The sequence below is a fragment of the Mesocricetus auratus genome, unplaced genomic scaffold (genome assembly GCF_017639785.1).
Source record: "Mesocricetus auratus isolate SY011 unplaced genomic scaffold, BCM_Maur_2.0 Super-Scaffold_100011, whole genome shotgun sequence".
In the NCBI taxonomy this organism is placed as follows: domain Eukaryota; kingdom Metazoa; phylum Chordata; class Mammalia; order Rodentia; family Cricetidae; genus Mesocricetus; species Mesocricetus auratus.
Window position 1 is genome coordinate 79,976,981 of NW_024429195.1, and position 14,802 is coordinate 79,991,782.

The following is a 14,802-nucleotide window of genomic DNA, read 5'->3' on the forward strand; positions in this document are numbered from 1 at the left end:
AGTTAAGACCATTAATATTGAGGGATATTAATGAACGTTGATTGCTCATCCTTATTTGTTTTGGAATTGGTGGTGGTGGTGGAATCGTGTGTGAATTTTGTTCTTTTGTTCTTTTGGCTGTTGATAAATTGGGATTATCTATTACCTATGTTTTTCTGGTTGTACTTAACTTCTTTGGGTTGGAGTTTTCCTTCCAGAACTTTCTGTAGGGCTAGATTTATTGTTTAAATCTGGTTTTCTCATGGAATATCTTGTTATCTCCATCTATAGTGATTGAAAGTTTTGCAGGGTAGAGTAGTCTGTGCTGGCATCCATGGTCTCTTAGTGTTGGTAGAATATCCAGGACCTTCTGGCTTTCCATGGAGAAGTCAGGTGTAATTCTGATAGGTTTGCCTTTATATGTTACTTGACCGTGTTTCTTTACTGCTCTTAATATTCTTTCTTTATTCAGTGTGTTTGGGTCTTGATTATTATTTGGCCAGGGGACTTTGTTGTGGTCCACTCTATTTGGTGTTCTGTGAGCTGCTTGTACTTTTATTGACATATCTTTCTTTAAGTTGGGAAAGTTTTCTTCTACTATTTTGTGGAGTATGTTTGCTGCCCCTTTGAGGTTGGTTTCTTCGCCTTCTTCTACACCTACTATTCTTAGGTTTGGTCTTTTCACAGTGTCCCATAGTTCCTGAATATTTTGTGTTAGGGATTTGTTGTACTTAAGATTTTCTTTGGAGCAGGGCATTGGTGGTGCACACCTTTAATCCCAGCACTTGGGAGGCAGAGGCAGGCAGATCTCTGTGAGTTTGAGACCAGCCTGGTCTACAAGAGCTAGTTCCAGGACAGCCTCCAAAGCCACAGAGCAACCCTGTCTCGAAAAACCAAAAAAAAAAAAGATTTTCTTTGTTAGATGAATCTATTTCCCCTAGTGTATTCTCTCTTCCATCTCTTGTATTCTGTTTGTTATGCTTGCATCTGTAGTACCTGGCCATTTGCTGAGCTTTTCTATTTCTAGCATTCCCTCTGACTGTGTTTTATTTATTCTCAGCTTTCAACCCTTGTACTGTTTGAATTGTTTCTTGCAATTTTTGCTTTGTTTTTCCTCCATTTCTTGCATTTTTTTGGTTGCTTTTTCTTCCATCTCTTTTATATCCTCTTTGAGGGCCTCTATCATTTTCATGAAGTTGTTTTTAAGGTCATTCTCTTCCGCTTCATCTGCATTGGGATGTTTGGGTCTTGCTGGTGTAGAGTCTCTACACTCTAGTGTTGTCATATTGGTTTTTCTGTTACTGAGTGTGTTTTTATATTTTCTCCTTCCCATCCCTTCATCCAGGGGGTGCATAAGGAGTCTTTTCCTCTCCTGGTGGGTATGGGACCAGGGTTCCCTTCCAGTGGGTGCAAGCAGGTTCAATACTCTGGTGGCTCTCCTCTTTCCATGGATGGAGACACAGGGGCCTTGACAGTCTCAGGATGGGCTGGACCCCATCGGGATGGGATCAGCAGGTCACAGTCCCAGGCCTCAGCTGGTTGCATGCAGCACACAGGAAGGTGGGCAGAGAAAGGGACTAGGATGCTGGCAGTCTCTGGGTGGGTTGGCTCCTGCCAGGGTGGGAACCACAGTGGCAGTCCCCAGGCCTCAGCTGGTTGCACATAGGGCACAGGCGAATATCCTGGAGTTAATACAGAAATGGCTGGAGTTTTGAAAACATGCCATAAGGTATCTACCAGGTTTGTGTGGCACCCAGAGGCCTGTGTGTCACGGATCCTATGCTTGCTCCAACTCTGATATCCCAGCATCAGTCTGACTCTAGGCCTTATTTTGGAATTTATATGACGAATTAAAATAACCAAATTTCTTCAGAAATTCAGCTGCTTAGCTGGTTATCCTAATTGTACACCTGTGGACTAGTACTTTTAGTTTTGGAGAAGGTTGACAGAAGTTATTACTTCATGAAAGCGACATTTGAAGTGCAGTCCTTTAAACACAAGTGCTGCGTGCTGATCAGAAGGACCAAGGGATTCCCACGCAAGCACATCAGGGAGCACTCTCAAATCCCCCTCCTCGAGTCTCCAGGACCATGTAGTGTGTGGTTATGGTGTGATGGCTAACCACATAGGTCCTGGAGCTAGAAGGCCTCAATTTGAAACTAAGCCATTGCTTGTAAGCCTTGTGCCTCTGTTTCCTCATTTGTAGAACATGGCAGAATGCCAGTGACTTCCTTGGGCGTTGCCATGGAGATGTGCTAGGTCAATACAGGTGAAGCACTTAGCACAATGGACATGCTGTGCTGGTGGTTTTCCATTATCAAGTTTATCTTCCAGCTGACTCATAAAACATTAAAGTTGCACTTGCTGGTGGGATGCCATGTGGAATTTCTGTTCCTGTATTCACTGTGCAATGTTCAGATCAGGTTGAGATGTCTCCTCCAATCATTGCGTCTTCACAGTGAGAGCACTTAAATTCTTCTTTCTTTGTATCATGAAAGTATATTAAATGTCCTGAGAAGTCCTGCTTAAGCTTAACCCACAGCGCCTAACCTCACCTCACTTTGAAATCGTCCTTTCCTGTAGAGTTGTTCAGAATACTCGGAGGTCAGTAATTTGGGAAGCAGATTGTGTTTGAAAGCCAGTTGTTCAAAATGCAAGTGGGTTGTTTCCTTGGAGGTCCTTTTCTATGTAAGGGTTTGCTGCCCCCAGCTGGACAGAAAACAGAGCCATGCTAACAGGTGTGGTGAGAAAGTGAAACTAACAGTTGATGGTTATACTATATCTTTAAACAATTGACAAGGCAGCTTTTAATAAAACAGTGCAGGCAGAGGGTTCAGCCAGAACTAAGGCTCTAAATCCGTCTCATAAGAACACAATGCTCTGGTCACTGCATGTGAATCTAGGCATACAGTAGATAAGGGTATACATTGGCAGATGATCAATAAGTATTTGCAGAAAAAAATGGCTACCTAGTGGTTTCTTGACAAGGAGGGACAGAAAGCGCTGGAAACTCAAGGAACTGCTCTGGACTCACGTGACCCTCCAGGTACTCTGACTGTGACACTTTTCTTTGGGAGAGGCCATCGAGGGAGGACATAAGCTCAACACTGACTGAACTTGTAAAGATATCAAGGTGCTGAATAGTCACCTAGCAAATCAACTGAGAGAAACAGAAGAGCCAACCTCATCAAAGTCACACGGCCCTATAATCCAGTTTTTTTTCTTTGAAATGACGCCATGATAAAGAGGAGATACAGCTACGGCTTTTCCACAAAGTCGTCTCAGAGAGGAAGGCCGTCTGAGACCATGCATTTGCACTTCCGGGACCTGCCTTCCACTTGCACTTCCGGGACCCACGGTCCACTTGCACCGTTCTTCCTTCCTTTTGTTCTCTACATCCTTCTCTTCCGCTCGACTGCTAAATGTGAGCTTGTTTGTTAGGACAGTTTAAAATCTACACATACTAACTGCAGAGAAAACAGACTGAGAACCAAAGATGAGTTTCAAAACCCATTTGTTAAGTTCTTGACCTCTATGGGCTATGGTTTCCCCAGCTGAAAGGTTGGGTCACAAATTTTATAGGGGAATAGCAAGGCTTAAGTAAGTGAATATAAAAATTGGCAAGATTGGCACATTATAAAAACACTCTCAACAGAAATAGCCAAGTATTTCATCACTTTATCTCTGCAAATAGATATCGATGCACATATATGGCATGTGTAAACATGGTCAATTAAATACTTTTTCCCTTGTAAGAATTTTCGCCCAGTATTTTTCAAAATCAGGAAAAGTTCATTTGTGAACATGTCAGGTCACTAGAACCAGGACAATGTGCATTAGAATGTCTGTGGTGCTTGCCCTGGGTTAAGTAGGTAGCAGATTCTCTGGGGACAGATAGACTCATGTGAGTATCTTCTAGACTTGCTGGGAACACTCTTCCATCCATGCATGACCACCACTGCTGAGCATGAGAGCCAGTCCTCAGATGGGCACCAAAGGGAGGTATCAGACTTGTGGAGTTTTCATGTGGAGAAAGTAATCCTTCTAGTGAAAGCTCTGGATCCAGGGCCACTGTGTGAGGGGTCAGCTTACTCCCCATAACCCATCTAGCTCCCCGGTGCCTGCCCTTCCCCTCCCACACTCTACGTCACACTATGTCACATTAGAAAGTGTAGCCTTACAGAGAAGTCCTCACACTCAGGAGCATGGCCCATGTATTTATCAGGGAATCTTTTTATTTTCATCCTCCACTAGAGAATAATCTAAAGCTCTCCTAACATCGAGAGAATCATTAAGGTCAAGGCCACAGCCTCACTGGCAAAGCAAGAACTCTAAAGACAGAAGTGCCTACGTTTGACCCATATACAATTATCAAGCTGAATAACTTGGGCAAGTTGCTAACCCTCTCCAGGTTAAAGAATTTTAGTAAAGTGTAGGAAGCTTTATGTATCTGTGGATACATCTAAGGACCAAGATAAGATGTGTCTACCAAAGTGCATGGCACACTCAAGCAATGGTGTCTACTGATGGCAGAAATAGTAAGGGTTCCTTGGTAAGAGTCCCTGTCTGTCTTATGGAGTGATCAGAGAGCATCTCCCATATCTATAGACACTTAGTGAGAAGAGATCAAAGATCCAGCTACCCTGGCAGCATTCTCTGCTCACTGCTATGTCGGAGAATTCCAAAGCTGGCTGGGGGCAAATGCAAGGACCCTCGTGTTGCTTCCACTCGACGTCAGTCTAGACACTTGATGATAGTAAGGGGTCACTCTCCGATGGACACGACACCAAGACCCTCAAGAACATTTTCTAGCCTGGTGCTCAAAACCGTCTAGATCATGACAGTTCCTAGCATTGACTCCAGTCTCCACAGGATGAAAGTAGGACTTGGGACTGAATGACTTGCCTGAAACCACCAACATGCATAAGTAGACTCAGATATTCATCTGACACAGCATGATCTCAGAGTCTCCATACTTAACACCTCTGCCATATTACCTCAAAATGTGGGGAAAGGCGGTGGAAAAAAAGAGCCATGGGCTCTGTGGGCCAAGATGACTTTGTGGTGGGACTGATTAATTAGAGCAAATGACCTGATGGCTTCAGGCATGTGGCATGTGTTAGAGACGTAGGGATGTCTTATACAGCAAAGGGTTTCAGCCCTAACAGCATATGGATATAACTGCTTTAAAAAAAACCTATGCCTGTACATCACTGAAAGAAATTCTGGATTAATGGCTCCGGGTAGAGTCTTGGCACGGAATTTTAAATCTCTCATGCAACTCTAAAGTGCAGTTATGGTGAAGCAGTGGTGTGGCCTCCCCTTGCCCCTGAAGGTGCCTCTTAGTCACATGGCTTCTTGGAATCTTTCAAGGACTGGGTTTGTTTATCTTGGCATTTGGTTCACAACTAATTAGATGATCCTCAAAGGCTAGGCAATAACACATTGTGTAAATTCTGAGTTGAGACACCACTTTGCATAGAAACATGAGACTTCTCAAGGAGGATATTTTTCTCTATTTCTGACCTTAGTCAAGTTTCCTTTGGAAAATGGCAACATCCAAATATCTTTTTTTTCCTGCTAATTGTGTATTGAAAAAATTTTGTCTTGAAACATTGCAAGGCAGCCAATACTATTCAGTAAATTACACCATGTAACTGGCTTGGGTCTCATTAAATATGCCCCCCTTGGCCTTATCGAGGGAACAGCCACTTCCCTCTGCAAACCCTCCTGGGGGTAGGTTTCTTCAGTTTTCCCTGAAAGGTCAGGACACCCGCCTTTCCCTGAATCCCTCATCAAGTAGTGATGGCTCAGCCATTTGTTATCTCCTTGTGTTGCTCCCAAGAGGATTTGTCCTTACAAATTAAAGATGTCTGCAGTTTCAGACAATTTATATTTGGAAAGGAAACAAAATAACTTTATTTTGAACAATTGCACTCATAGTGAATTTTACTGGCCATCCAGAGTTGTCCCCTTTTGCCTTTCAAGCCATGATTTTATGTCGCTATCCTCTTCCTCCTCTTCACCCCACACATGCTCAGCACCCACTTGTGTTAATGTTCCGCTACCCCTGTGGTGCTAATGTCCCTTTATTCCTGTGGCGCTAATGGCCCATTACTACTGTGGTGCTATGTTCCTTTACTCCTCCAAATGCACTTTTGTTCTCCTCTGTTCCCACCCATGCCTGGTGCCTGTGCTGGGAATAGCCTTGTAGTAATGGCTCCCTTGCACTGTGGTTTTCAGAGTGAGTCCCTCTTCTGACTTCCTCCTTGTCTAGTAGTCTCAGGCTCACAGACTCCCCCTATGAATGGACAAAGGTACTCAACGGCAATGCTCTCTTTTCAAATCTTAGGGGTGTCCTAATATCAGCTTCCCATTCTTCTAGCTCAGGGAAGCACCAACTCTGGGCTGTTGGTAGCTCCTGGGTTCTGCACCACCTCTTGGTGACTTCCTTGATCTTTGTCTACTATTCCCAGTCATTTTATTCAAGTCTCCTGATTTTACTCCTTTTATCATATCATCTGCGTCCTGCTGAGACCCTATCTAAGATACTGTGTGATTCATGTCTCAGTTTCAGTGGGTGGATGGTGATTGGTCTAACCTAGTCTCAGTAACAGTTACCAGTCATCAGTTCAGACACCATTGTTAGGGCAACCAAGGTGTGCTACTCCACTAAGAAATAGTTTGATAACGATATGAGCACCTAATTGCTCTTGGTTAGTTAGTTGGAAAGACAAGGAAAGTGCTTGGCCTCAACAGTATGCCATCAGCTACCCTGTAAGCAGAGACATTGTTAGCACAAAGGAACACACTGATTAGGCAGAGCTTAGAATAGTGACCCTGGGCTATGCCTATTATGGCTATGAGCTTACGATTATAGAAGTAAGACATTTCCTTAAGGGTTAAGCCTTTTACTGCTTTATCTTTACTTGTTTGTGTGCATAAGTGTTTTGCAATTGGCTGCCAAGGGAACAAGGGCTTCTGCAGTTGTAGTACTATCTCTCTAATGCATAGAGCAAGTGCTGTGCTTTGAAGCAGTTACCACACACAGTCTCATTTGATTTTCTGGTGATCAGATTAATGATGAGAGTCGTAGTAAAGTTAAACTCATTAATAACAGTGCCAGCAGTGTTTTTTAAGTGCTTTCCCTATGAATGTTAGTTAAGTCTCTCACAGGGCACTATGATTATTTCAGGGCATGGGGGCAGAAAAGGCCATTCTAGCTCCTCAATGCCTATCTCACAATGGAGGGGGAGGCCCAGGAGACTCCAAAGGTAAACAAAATGTCATATGTCTCAGAAAGTGGAAACTCAGAAGATTTTCATAGACCCTCTCCTCGGGTTCAAAGTGTCAGTAAGCAGCTGCCAGGAATGAGCTGAGGAAACTCTGACCAGCTGAGCTACAAAGAGCTCTCATGGGCAGGTCCAGCTGCCTACACATTGTGCAGACAGTTCCAAGGTTGTAGCTTTCATGAGTTGTCAGGCATGTTGGGGTGGTCTTTTTGGTGATACAACTGATGTTCGGCGTCATCTCCACTCCTACAAATAAGCTGTCACCTATACTCCTGTTAGTAACCCCAATTAAAAACTCATTGCTTCACTAGGCTGGCTTTGGTGTGATCATTGGTCTACTGGGGGTTCCCTTTCTGGAGTTAGTAGACAAGTATGTGTGCTGAACCTCTCCAGGGAAAGCTTGTCATGTATGTGACCTTTCCACAGTTGCAATAAACACTCAGTTGTTTAATAACGTAACTGTGCCATGAGAACAACAGTTGTTTTAATTATTTATTTTTGTTTTATGTGTAGGAGTGTTTCCTTGCATTTGTAACACAAGCTCATGGTGCTTGTGGAGGCCAGAAGAGGACATCAGATTCCCCGGAACTGGAGTTACAGGGGAGTTGTGGACTAACACACAAGTTTTGGGAACCAAACCTGGATCCTCTGAAAGAGCAGATTATGCTTTTCATAACAGAGTCATCACATCATCACAATAGTGGCTCTTTAGAAAAAGAGTAATGCACGGGGAAGTTCATAAGGCAATCCAGGTTCGTCTGATTTAAATCTCTGAACAGTTCCAGTAGCGCAAGTCGAACAGCTCCTCAAGGGAACAGACTTTAAGAAAAGGTCCAAAATGTCCTATGGCCAATTCCACTGTGACTCCTGACAGCAATGAAACTTGTGTGCTATGACGATGCTTCTCTACTAGACTACTTCCATCTGCTTTACCTCAGAGTTTTACCCAGTTAAAACATGTTTCCTTCTAGAAAACTGCATGCATGGTAAGTCCCAGCTCCCCTCCCAAGGTGAGCAGGCTTCTGGTGAAACCCTTGCCTACAGAATAACATGGTTCCTTCTTTCCAGGAGGTATTTGGTATTACTTCTGGACTCCTGCTAAGTGGCAATCCATGGTATTTACAGAGACCTAAAGCCTTTGAGATTTCTAACAAGATCTCTCCTTTGTCTATAGTTGCTGCAGTAGCAACTCTGGAACCAAAAATTCAAAGAAGTGTTTGCTTGTTAAATCATGTCTTATACAATATATTCTCAACCAACATCAGTCAGGAATGTTGTGCTCTGAGATGGCATGGTCCTTTTCCAGCTTCCGAATCTACAAATTCCATTGTGCTATGTGGCTCCTTATGGTTCTCTCATAAAATGTACCACTAGTGTCAACAGGGAAAGTGAGGACCAACACGTTGTAGATACTTAAGCACTTTGAATGCATTGTCTTATTTAATTCCTACAAAAAAACCCTTATGGTATGTATGTATATATGTACCATTGGTTACATATCATGCAGTGAAATAGCCAGGATGTGAACCTAGACATTCCCCAGACCACACAAGCTAGTATGTGAAATTATTTTTCCTGGGTACAAACGAACAGGGGAGCTCAGTTTACAACTGTCTATGCATTTGGGGTTACAGTGTAGCATGTGTACTCTTAGATACATGTTCATATGCTATGTACTTTTAGGAAAGTAAAGGGTCTGCCTGTCAAAATCCTACATGAGTATGACCTTGGCAGCATTTGATTTGGGTATAGATGAGCAGTTGCTCTGTTGAACTGTTGGAGAGGATAAATGATGAGCTATAGGATGAAGTGATGGCCAAGAAGGGTACTTACAGAGTGATAAGGGTCCACACTGATTTTGTACTTGGTTAACCACTAGTAGTTGTAGTCTTGTATCTTCCTTGGAAAACATGGAACTATAGAGATGTGAATATATCTAAATGGAGTAATAAAAAGGAAACATGAAAATTAGCAATTTCCTTAGATAAGAGCTTATGGGTATAAATCTGGAGCTTGTATGAGCAATATATGACATCATCATCATGACTGCCATCATCATTGTCATCTTGCTGTCATTGCATCATCATTGCCTCTCTCTTAGTGTTAAGGAAAGGATTGTGCTGAAAATAGTTTCTTGATTACTACTGAAGAGAAGAAAGTGAAAAAGTGAGACAGGACAAGAATGACAATGATTAAATGAAGAATGATTGTGCAGCTATGATTATGGGCAACTGAGGTCATTCTCACAAGTGAAACTTGAGAGCCAGTGAGAAAACGTATCTGTCAGCTCTTCCCAGTCATTGGTGGAGGACCACTGGGGATTTATTCACTTTCATGCACTTCTGGTTCACCATAAGGGGAAATAGTTTTCCTCAGAACACAACACTTTTTAAAGAAAAGCCTTTAGGAGCTGGACCTCTGACATGCCACACCAAAGAAGAGCACAATAAATAAACTGGTCACTGACCACACCAGAAACCAGTTGTTTTAATAGGACAAGGTGCAGTAGCTTACTGGATGCATAGAACTTAAGTCTCATTCCATGTAACATATTGATCATTCTTGTTGTCATTTTGTAGTTTAAAAAAGGACAGAGATGTAATATAATTGCCCATGCAGGAGTAGATGGTACTTGGTTGAGCCAGGCATTGAACCAGTGAGCCTGACTCTAAAATCTAATGTTATTCCATCTACATTTAGCTGGCCTCAAAATAATGGTTGTTCCTCATGCCTCGACCTGCCAAGTGCCGTAGTTGTAAGCATGAGCCACCATGTCTATCTTCCTGATCTATGACTGCTTCCCTAGCTCCAATCTCATATCCACGCTGGCTACATTTTTTTTCAGAAAAACATACAGGTTGCTTCTCACAGCTTCCTCTGCCACTTAATTTGACTTTTCCTGGGCAGGGCTTGTGATAACAACTGATGACAATTAGAATTCCCCTAAACTCTGTATGTATGTACTCACTCCCCTTACCATTCCTAAGCAGGTGGGTATACTGTGTTCCCTTTACTGGCGAGGAAATAAAAGAACAGCCTGAGGTCATATACTCAGTGGCTGAGAAAATCAAGGTTCAGCCTCTGTGACTGCCTTGCTGAGTTATTATGCTCTGTTGTGTCTCCAGTCAGCAACACTGGAAATACAATTCTGAGCAGACAGCAGCACTCTGCCCTGCTGAGAATTGCCTTTAAAATGAAAGCTCAGTGCACACAGCCAATCCGGGACAACCCACAGGGCATCATCTCAACCTGCTTTGCTGTATGAAGTCTGAAGCACAGTGCCACACCATTTCCTTTAAGTCAAGCTTGCACATATCTGGGCCCTTGTTTTAAAGCACACAGATACAAGCTGGCACTGGATTTGGCAATGTCTTACTTCCTGTGAATTTCCTTCAGGGCCAAATCACCCTTGGTTTTGGATGCAGTTCTGGACTTCTTCAAGTGGTTAAAGGAGGGTACTACATCAGTGAATAGTCTTCACATACTTGATCTTTTTATTTCAATAGTATTTGTCATATATAAACTATCGAAATAAATAAAAGAAAATCAACAGCCAAACTCAAATTCAGATTAACTTCAATCACATTTTTCTCTTTAAAATAATGTCTTTTGTCCATCCTTGCTACCACAATCACAAAATAAATAATACCACAACCACCAAAAATCTAGGTTAAAACACACAAACACATTCTCTCTCTCTCTCTCTCTCTCTCTCTCTCTCTCTCTCTCTCTCTCTCTCTCTCTCTCTCTCTCTCTTTCTCAGAAATGGAAGATTATTTGGGCAAACACATATCATCTTGAAAAAGCAGAACACCTAAGAGACCCAGCAAAACTGGTTCTTACAGCAAGACCTCTGTCAAGAAACTCATTTAACACATTAATCACACAAATGATTGATCCAAAAGCCCTAATAACCTCTTCTAGTACTATCTTTTCTCACCTCTTAATACCTCATAACTGGAATTAATTTCAACAAGAATTTTGAGAGAGACAAAAATAGTATAAGACAAAGAAAGAAAGCAGTTTCTGGCGTGGCTCCCAGTCTCAATGACCACTGTCAGCATTCCCAGTGCCAGGATCCATTGCTTCTGTGAGCTATGCCTACAAGCTATTGCTATCTTTTTAAAACTGAAAATGAGTCTTCATTTTACAATATATTCTAAACTTCCTTAGTTGGAATTTATGTGTACAAAATTCCATTATGTAGACTGATGGACAGTTGGCTTGTTTCAAGATACTTCCTGATGTGGTGCATTAGCTTCCATTTTAGTGGACGGTGTCTTGATGCAGAGACTCATAACCAATTGAGGTGATGAGTATAAGTAAATGCGAGTGCTTAGCTGTGGAAGGGTGGTCTAGATCACACCCTAGCGGAAGAGTGTGTGGAAAGAATGTAAGGGCCTGTGAATGGGGCACTGGTCTACTTTCCTTTTGTTTCTGTGATAAATCATTCTGATCCAAAGCAACTCTGGGAGGGCAGAGTTTATTCCAGCTTACACTTCTAGGCAATCAATCATTGAGAGTAGCCAGTGTAGGAACTTAGGCAGGAACTCACAGTGGAACCAATAGAGTAACACTTCTCTGAATTTTGTTTAGCTAGCTTTCTCATACAAACTAGGTTATCTGCCTAGGGCTGGGCCCTCCTCCATCAATCAGCAATCAAGACAGTGTCACACAGGCATGTTCACAGTACTTCCTTTTAGGCTCTGTCTTCCCAGGTGATGCTAGACTGTGTCAAGTTGTCAACAAAAACTAACTAGGATAGGAGGAGAGCTGTGAAATGCTGACTTCTGAACAACATGGAGGATGCACACATCAACTCACAGCAGCTATGGTTACCTGCACAAGACCCGAACAAGATCAAGCCAATCAAAATTCCAACATAGATGGATACAGAGCCCTTGAAGCATCACTTCTAGTGGGTAAGCTATTGGTAGTTAGTGGTTGCTTAGACAGGGATGGTCACTCTTCTTTGGATGTGTGGCTGTTGGTAGGTTGTTCATGCTCCATACCCAAGCACATATGGATAGAGGTAATTGGACTCAGGATATTTTTAACAACAATAAAAAGAGGCCATGAGTTAGGAAGCTGACAGGGTTGAGAGCAAAATTGAGAGAACTAGGTGGAGCTAGAGAGAGGTAGTGGTTATGATCAAAATACGTTGCACAAATACATATTTTTAAAGAGTAATTAAGAATATTAATTTTAAAAGAAAAGAAAGGAGTAGAAGATTGTGAAAACCTTCAAATGGCTGCTGAAATATGGATATTGAGAAGAGAACTATCAAATTCACAGGCCCTCTTCTACAAAATGGTGGATGAGGAAGAGCAAGATGGTTCAATCAGTGAGCTCCAGGTTCAGTGAGAGACCCTATCTCAGAAAATTTTAGGTAGAGAGAAATTGAAGAAAACATTGAACATTGACCTCTTGCTTCCACTTGAGCATGCATACATACAACCACATGGACACAAACATATAAAAATGCTTGCCTGCCTGCCTATCTATCTGTCTGTCTGTCTGTCTGTCTGTCTGTCTGTCTATCTATCTATCTATCTATCTATCTATCTATCTATCGGTTGATCGATCTATCTCTCTTTCTATGTCTCTACTGTGTGGAGGACTTTGATATATCTCTCTTTCATCTTTTCCTTTATTGGAAAATGAACAAAGGAAAAGGAAGCAGGCCTGGCCTCTTTTCAACTAGTCATCTCACCACCCCATCACCCACTGAGGAAAAAGCTTGGGCTCAAATATCTCTAGTCCTCTAGCTTCTTTCTCTATGCCCCAGTATTGTCACTTGTCAGATGAGGGTATGGAAGCTGAGCTCCAGACATCTGCAAACATTGTCCTTCATGGAGAATTCCATTTTGAGTTCTTTGGCTGTGGAACATTGTGGGCTTCCTAGCTCAAAGCTGGACTTCAGTGCCCAGAAAACACCTACAGAAGGACAGGAAGTTTGGTAACTAGCAAAAGACAGAACATCAGGACAATGCTTATTATAGGGGTTAGAACTGGAGACTGATTCATAGTACAAGGACCGGGGGGGTGAGAGCTGTCCATGGTCCTGGCCAGCATTGCCCACTGGACGTTTAAGGCCCTGGTCAGTCCCAACTTCCGCAAACTCTGGATGGAGTCTGGAGCTGCAGCACTCAGTCCTTGCATGGTTTGTAATCAGATTTTTTCTTGCCTTTTTGTTGTGCTCGTTATATATTTTTAATAAAACATGCACATATGCATATGTTTTGAAAATATTTTTATTCCACAGGTTCCCCTTCCACTCTGTTGTCTTGTTACATTTAAACCTTTAATCCATTTTGATTTGCTTTTCATAAATGATATAAGATCCCAGATTTATTCTTCTATATATGTATATTCAGTTTCTCCAATACTATTTTCAAAAGTTTGTCTTTAATCCCGGGAATATCTGTGGCACATTTGTCAAAATTCAGCTGACCATAAGTGTGGATTTGTTGCTGGGATCTCTATTCTTTGTCTACATGTCTTTTTAACATAATAATACCATGTTAAAAAGGTATTTAATACAAAACGGTATTTTGATTATTAAGATTTATAGAATATTGTGAGATCAAGTAGTATAATGCCTCAAGTATATTGCTCAAGATTTTCTTAGCTAATCAGATTCTTTGAGGGGGTCTGTATGAAATTGAGGATTTATTTTTCCAATTCTGATAAAAGATCAGTGGGGTTTTGACAGGGATTTCATTACATCCATTAATTTCTTTATGTTAGATGAACATTTAATTTAATCTTTGTTGTTTTCATACAATGTATTTTAATCATATTCACTCCCCACTTTCCTCTCCATGGCTTCTTCCTGATCCAACTCCACCTCCTTGCCCCCTCCCAACTTCATGTTCTCTTTATTTTTTCAGTACCCCACCAAGTCCATTTGTGCTACCCATATAGTCTTGGCTGTGAAGGGGAAAACATCCTTAGGTGGACTTTTAAAGAATATTAGTTCTTCTAAACCATGAACATATGATAGCTCTCCATTTGTATATGTGTCTTCTTCCGTTATAGCTTGATGGGAAAGTTATTGCATTGTAAGCATAAGGACCTTGGTTCTGGTCTCCATCCCTCAAGCAAAAGGTCAGGTGAAACTACACCCACTTATAATCTCAGCATTGAGGAGTGGAAACCAGAGGACCATGGGCTCCTTGGCCAGCCATTATAAACAAACAGTGGGCTCAAGATTCAGTAAGAGAAACTGATTCAAGAAAATAAGGGGGAAAATATTAGTGGAAGACACACAACATTGATATCAGACCTTCAGATGAGAAACCACAGGCATATACATCTGCACATACATGTATTGCACACATAAACACACACACATGCATGCAAACATGACACATACACACAGACCCCAAATAAATAAATACACAAATAGATAAGTGAATGTAAATGAAAGAATAACCTGGGGTACTCCTGAGCATCTTGCCCAATAATTCTAAATGGGAAGAGATAAGAGATTCCTTCAGGTTTATTGTTGATTACACAACTGGTCTGA